Here is an 8,172-nt window from a genome sequence, read left to right as displayed (position 1 = left end):
GGACATTATACTGCAACTGTTCTATCAAAATTTCAAATGAATATCCTCATACGTGGCTCTCATTTTTCCCAGAAACAAAAATTTGATTTAAAAAAAATAAAAAATCTGGTAATTCTTTGTTTTTATATTCATCAGGTCCCAATCAGCCCAAATATCAAAGAGATATTAAAAAATGCATGCCGTGGAAGAGTTTGGGTCTTAGGAGTTTAAATCATTACCACACAAAAAATGTTTTTTGTGAAAAAGATGCAGATTAAACACAAAGGAAAGACCCTCTTTTCTCTTTTTGAACAGTTCTAATAAAAAACTATGTACTAACGTAAAACACAAATGGTAACTGTTGAATCTGCTTTTTGTCAGGTATGAACTGATGTCTTAGTATACCTCGGTGGGGAGAGAGCTTATATTTGTCACAGAAAATCTTGTACTTAATACGACCACTTTTATTCCAAATCTCAGGGGCCTCTTACATGCTGTGCTAGGATCCCATCCAGGGAACCCTAAATCAGATTCTGACTTGTTTAAGTCATCATTCATTTGTTTGTTCATTTTTCTAGCACTTTTTTTAGATCTTCAGGAACTAAAAATCAGTGGAAGTACATTTGTGAAGAAGGGTGCTTCCCTTAATCTTAACTTGCAGTGCTGGCAGTTTCACTGCATCTTCTATCAACTGGATTAAATCTGACACCAACAAAGACTTGAACAGAAAAATTGAAAGTAAAACCACAAAAGGCAATGGGTCAGCCTCTCTTACCATTTCTAATATGACACCAGAACTTTCTGGACAGTACAAGTGTATAGCAACAAGCAAGAACAAAATCATTATGAAAACCATTCATGTAAAATGTGAGTACATTTTTTCATATTTATTAATAATGAATAAAATCCTGTCTTCCTTACTCTTACACATATGGAGGAAATTTCTGTTCATGTGAGTTTACTGTAGATTTGACCTAATGTTGAGATTCATTTTCAGTATTTGCAGCTGGTCCAAGAATTTTGAATAGCTCTGGGTGTGAGGTTCAATCAGAGGTTCTGTGCTGTATGTGCAACAGTGAGGAGTTGGCCATTTTATGGTGGCCACATTTGAAAAGCCACACTGAGTATGTAACAACCAACGTGTCAATGCTAGATTTATGCTAGTTCTAACATTAATCAATTAACCTGAATTTTTGTACATATCTTGTAATGTATCCCAGTATCCAGTTTTGCCTTTACTATTATTAGCACCATTGTTACAAGCTTATCTTTATTTGCTCAATTTTTTCATAAAGTTTTAACTCATCTTATATAAAAACTTATAAAGGCAAGTTAGTAATTGTTAATAAATTGTGATTCCTAACTAATCAGGACAATATACATAAATAAAGCATTTTTTTAAATTACATGTAAGAATTAATAAATTTTTTGTCTTTGAGGAACCAAAGTTATCACAGAAAACACCCAAATTATGTGAACTTCTGGGCTTTGGTGGGGCCTTCAGTAATTTTCATTTCTATTAATTAATTTCATTCCAGAAAAAAACAGACGAGCTCTGAAAACTGAAGACCTGGATATGGTGACCATTGAAGCTGTTCCATTGGTAATGTCAATTCTTAGTTGGACAATATCTGAATATTACACTAGTATTGCATTAATTAACTTTTCGGTAAACTATAGGGAACATTAAATTACAAGAAAAACGGTGTGGAGATACAGAAATTCTTTTATTGCTGCCATATAATCTGCATCATTATAATTGCATTAATAACATTCTTTACAGCATTATTTCATCTAATAATATTTCTCACAGTATTGATATTGCATTACAGTTGTTTATTGAAGATGTCCATTTGAGGATCCTTCCATTATGTTAACTTTTATTACAAAAGGGTATGGACATTGAGGCTGTGGACAGCTACAGGTACCTTGGTGTTCATCTGAACAACAGACTGGACTGGACTCATAACTCAGACGCCCTCTACAGGAAAGGGCAGAGCAGGCTGTACCTGCTGCGGAGACTCAGGTCGTTTGGAGTGGAGGGCCCACTCCTGAAGACCTTCTATGACTCTGTGGTGGCTTCTGCTATCTTTTATGGTGTGGTCTGCTGGGGCGGCAGCATCTCTGCTGGGGACAGGAAGAGACTGAACAGGGTGATCCGAAGGGCCAGCTCTGTTTTAAGATGCCCTCTGGACCCAGTGGAGGTGGTGAGTGACAGGAGAATGGCGGCTAAGCTGTCATCCCTGTTGGACAACATCTCCCACCCCATGCAGCAGACTGTGACAGCACTGAGCAGCTCCTTCAGTGGGAGACTGCGGCACCCACGGTGTGGGACGGAGAGATTTCGCAGGTCTTTCCTCCCCACTGCTGTCAGACTCCACAACAAAGACTTTAACTGAACAAACACACACATCCACACATGTGCAATAACACTAAGTGCAATAATCTTTTCTGGCATCGTTGTATTTTTACTCAGTTGTATATAGCATTCGTATTCTATTTTTATCTTATTGTATATTTTTATTCTATTTTATTCTACTGTATATATTATTTTATTCTATTCTGTACAGCTGTGTACTGTATTTATTCTTATTGTATTCTAATTTTTGCGTCATAACTTTTGCACTGTCCACTTCCTGCTGTGACAAAACAAATTTCCCACGTGTGGGACTAATAAAGGTTATCTTATCTTATCTTATCTTATCTTATCTTATCTTATCTTAAATACGGTTAGAAATATTTTATACACATTGCATATCTGTGCTTATTTTGAGTTGATGTTCGGTTCATTAAGGGTTTTAAGCTTCACTGGCGTGACTGTCCAGGTGATCCATGTTGAGGGAAACTAGAACATAGAAGGATAACTGCAATGCATGCTTACAGTACATATAATACATATAATCTAGGAATGTGTCCGGCCTGAGGCCTTAACTCATTTGGTGTCTTACTATATTTTATTCTACTTGGTAACAGATGATCAGAGTCAATAATTAGCCCCAGAGACCCTGAGGGCTTGAAGTTTATTACCTTGTATGGAAGGTGTTATAGAAAAGAGAAGTTCTATGTCTGCTTATAGCTATTAATGTACGATTAACTGTGACTAATGTCTGGAACCTATTTTAATCTGTCATTGACGCCATGGGGGGGCGTGTACCCCCACTGCTTTATAAGTATCCACAACATGTATTTTGGTCAGAAGACATATGTTGATGTTTTCTCCGGGCTGTTAATAAACTCATCGTTTGATTGCACTTTTCTGGGGCCTCCGTGGTTTGTGACACTGCTCTACATTGATTGATTTCGCGACAACGGAATACGCTAAAATTAAGACAGAGAAGGGAAAATGATGGTCGACTGCTGTCATAGTGTTGTCTAATATGCAAATCTTAGTGTGCAGGTACCTTTCCGTGATTGGTGGATACAGAGGATGGACCATACTGATTGGCTAACTAGCTGGAAATGACTTATATGTTAATGCAACCATGGACTGCTATTCATACCTCCTCAGCTCATCCCAACCAGCAGACCTTTGCAAACAAGTTTTTTAGGGGTGGCCTTTTTTGTTTGATTATAGTTTTCTCCTGTTTTTCTTAGTCACCAGCTCCTTTTTAGTGTCAAATTACCCAACAAACTAACACATTATAAATAAATCATTATCAAACTGTACCAATTGTGTGATGTAAGTGGGGTCTGATGAAGATGGATCACCCTAATGTTGTGGTTTGGCCACCCTTAGATGGGCCATAACAGGTGGACAGTGCCAGAAGGCTGGCAGAAGAGCTGGGACTGATTGGTGTGATCAGTCCTGCTATTTCAGTTGCCAGCGAGGACCAGAGAAAGGAAGGCTGCGCTAGGAACAAGTCAGCTGAACAGCTGCACAGAGCAATTTAAAAATAAACCTTGCAAATGAACCGTAACCAGCCCTTGAACAGCCTGTACATGTGGGTCCTTTGTATCACAGATTATTCTTATTATTTTATTTTGGTTTTGCTTTGCTGCTGCTAAATTGCTTTAATAAAATATTCTGTTTAAATTGTGGACATTCTCTTTTTAACCCTTTGTGAAACAATAAAGGTAAAATGCTAAGTATCAATTCATTCTAGTGTGAATAGCTCTTACAGGTTACTTTAGCCCTTTAGAAATAACAGACTCTTGAGGCCTTCTGTCCAGGCACCTAAATTTAACCCAGTTAATTACCAGTTAAGTACACCAGTCTAGAAGGGAGCTGCCATTAATGGATATGGCTGATGGAGGTCGGGCCTACAAGGCCAATCCTGTCACTGGTTTTTATCTGAGACAACCGGGGTAGAAATTCTGATCGTTTTGAGGCAGTTAGAGCTCGGCGAATCGCCTCATCCACATTTGTTCTATCTAAGCTCTGTACAGACTGTTGGGTAACACTCATATGTCAGAGGGTAGGACTCTTTTAGCAGAGAGACAATTCAGGCTTCCTGTATTGGGTGCTGGTTCCACCAGATTGACACCACCTCTTATGTTTCACTATGTTCTGTTTTGCATTTTCAAAAATACACTCACAATATACTCATAAACAAAACTTTCTTTATCAGACAAGTTTTTAGATAGCATCGGAGAGTGGGCAGAAGTCATATCAGGTAACTTCATAAAGCTATAAAGGAGCAAAAGCAGCCTTATTCTATACATGCACATAGGTATGAAGTCTTTACTACTGATGAGGACAAACTGTATTTAGATTGAAACAACTGTGACCTTAAAATAGTAAAGTGTCAACAGGAACTTAGAGTGAATAAAATTATACTATATGGGGCAACATACTAATCATAATAATTGTCCAGAAACCTTTTAGAACACAGTGTAAATCCCAAAAAGCTGATTCTTTTAAGCTGGATGTTTTCAGTGGGAGAAGAATTTCATCACTCACCTAAATGACATTTTGCAACCCAGCAAACTTGAAATCCATCTCTAGCAAAGACAGAAGTTCTTTCAAATATCTGTGGGAGTTTCTCTTTTCATATTAATAAAAATCATAATTAAATATGTGGCTATAATTTTATTTAGTTGCACCAAAAACATCATTAACATAGATGCAGAACTCCCTGAATCTCCCAAATATTTCAAAGCTTCACACTTGATACTAAAAATAATCCCTGATTTCATTGCTGTTAAAATGTCACATTAATGGTGGTTTTAGCTCTAAGTGTGGCTGCAGTCTAAGAGGAAATAGTGGCGGACAGAGTATAGAATTACTTCCTGGAAACATGTTAAAGATGCAAAGAGAAGTAAATTAAATAAATAACAGCAAAGGCTGGACTGTGTTGTTTTGTCACGTTCTGTTATTACAGAAGATGGTTCAAACATCATGGAAGCTCTAAGAAAGCAGCATTTACGTTTCAAGGGAGGTTGTCAGTGCTGAAGTCAGATCTGAAAAAAAGCTTCAATGACCTCGATGAGTCAGACTCTAGATCATATCGAGTTATTATTGTTAGTAAGCTGAAGAATGTCTATATGTTGATTTCTGATGCAAACGTCACAGTTACAGGTGTCAAAAACCTACAGCAATACTCCCACAAATTTGATTCTGAGAAACGTTTCATCACCCATCCAAGTGACTTCTTTAGTCTCAGCTGACTGCAGACTGGTGGTCATGGCAATTTGCATATTAATGATCAAGAGACTGACCTCATATTTAGCAATGAGACGCTAAATGTTTTCTCTTATGTCTGTGTCATTCTGACTCGCTCTCTTCACGTCCACATGATTTCAGGAGAATGTCCAGAGCAGTGAGCAGTTGAGGTATTGTTTCAAACTGTTTAAATATCGGTAGATTTAAAGACAAAGCTTCTACATAAATGCAGTTTCATGTTTGATCTGCATATTGTGGTATGAATTAGTATAATCTGCAGTTACTGTTCTCGCGAGAACTAAAGTATATATTTATGTACTTCCTAAATAGACATCAGTATATTTTCAGTCTGGCCAAACATGTTCTCAGAGTTTACCACAGTAAGACACTATAACAGTCATCTGTAAATTCACACAATTTTTCTGTAGGTTGCAAAAGAAAACTGAAAGAAACTAAAACTACTGCAAGCACCTCTCCAGGGTTCTGTTTTTGTGGAGATGAGAAATAGCCTGAAGGACTGAGCTGGACTTTTGCAATAGCAGGATTTCCAGGTGTCCAGCACAACACAGGCATCCCTCGACTGAGAGGCACCAAATCTAGAAATAGCCGAAACAACATGTTTACTAGTGTGGACAGAACACTGAGAAAGGAAACAGTTTTAAGAGGTGAACAACACTCAACATATGGAGCAAGTCCTGAGCCTTGACCTTGACAGCTTCTGAAACTTGAAAACAAAAACAGTGAAGGTGTTCTCGTTCACGGGGGCACAGGCAGAGGAGGCAAGAGTACAGAAATTCTGTAATTAGTAATATTACAGAATATAATATTAGTAAATGAGAAAACAAGTTAATCTAAATTTTAATTACAATTCTAATGAATGTACTCAGACTTAATCTGTTATTTAAATTACACATTTTCTGTTGCCTGCATGATGTTGGGTGGCTTTGCCTCCACACCAACAAACAGAAAAAAACAGTCAGTGGTTAAAGTGAAATTTGGCAAGTGGGGGAACACACGATCTGTTTTAGCAGCTCAGTGTGGGTAAAATACTCACAACTCACAATAATTTCTAATGTGAGCTCCAGTAGATTTTCTAAATGTCCTGTTCTCACAGTTTACCACAGTAGTATACTATAACAGTTATCTGTGAATTCACAAGATTTTAAGCCATAAAAGAAAACTGAACAACAGCTATTACAAGCATAATAATGATCACATTTACTTTGAACTTAGATTTGAATTTTATTGAAGTGATAAAACAAAAACTTACATGAAGCTACTGATTTTACCTGATACAGACATATGTGAAATGTACAGATGCTTTTTTGCATACAAGAACGTCTCCACAAAGATTCACACAGTTTCACTTTGGTTATGCTTTTGTTGAAGTTGGAGTTTATAAGTAGATTTATTACATTATTTACACAGTATAGTTGGCACCTCAAAGTTTCCTTGTATGAAATGAAGTGGAGTAGCATAGCATTAGATTAAGATTGCATGTCTTGATATCTTTAGCTAATCCCCACTAAGGACTGCCACTTACAAGAAGCCATCACATGAGAGTGTGTTTTCTGAAAACCTCTTTGCCAGGATGTACATCTATATTAGAAACCCTGTTATTGTTTTATTTAGACTGCATTAAACACCATAGCCTAATATCTGAATGATTTTTCTTTTTTGTAAGTGCTGCAACAACACATGATCATCATTGTCCCTTTTTTCTGTCTTTATTTCAACATATTCTGTTTCTCCTCTCCTTCCTGGTTTTGACTCCACGTCTTTGGTGCAATGTCATCATTGTCACCAGTGATGCGTTCTCACATGACTAAGTTTCTCCTTCAGCTGCCTCTCGCTCATGGATCCCATCATATACTGTTGCTTGATCAGCATCCAGCTATCAGACACATTGCAGGATAATTTGTCAGCTAATAAAAGTTAAACATCTGTATAATTAAGCTACATGACAGAAGGCTAGCTAATGATATACATTACCATTGGAACTTCTTCAGTCACAGTCTCCAGGTTTTCAGACCTCCTCCATTTTTTTCTGAGAACAAATCAATTAATATGAATCCTTCTTGCAGAAGGTCCCACAGCAGCTCACAACAACAGCAGGGCATTTACATAAACTCAATTTTTTCTGTGGTCACTCTGTTTTTTTGTTTTGTTTTTTTCATTTTTCGAGGGAACAAATTATATCTTGAATCATAAATTCCAATTTATCCTTATATGTAAATATGATATGTGCATTACGTATGTATACTGGTCCCATTAGCTAGGAATTACAGGGTATTGGAAATGTCAGATTGTCAAACTAACTATACATGATTAGCCCAAACATTATGACCAAATGAAGCATATAAACATTATGCTAACAATGGTGAAATCAAAAATCGGCATATATTAGAAAATGTGTGACTGACAGATGTCATCCATAGCTGGTGGAACATTGTGTGATATTTTAAAACGTGTTTCTTGTAGCTGCAAGCAAAGAACAGCATATAAAGCAATAAAAAGCAGCAACTGTCAAAATGTTTTGTATCATCCATCCATCCATCCATCTTCATCCGCTTTATCCGGGGCCGGGTCGC

The sequence above is a fragment of the Pundamilia nyererei genome, unplaced genomic scaffold (genome assembly GCF_000239375.1).
Source record: "Pundamilia nyererei isolate P.nyererei 1_Seehausen unplaced genomic scaffold, PunNye1.0 scaffold00534, whole genome shotgun sequence".
Taxonomy (NCBI): Eukaryota; Metazoa; Chordata; class Actinopteri; order Cichliformes; family Cichlidae; genus Pundamilia; species Pundamilia nyererei.
This window is presented reverse-complemented; position numbering follows the sequence as displayed.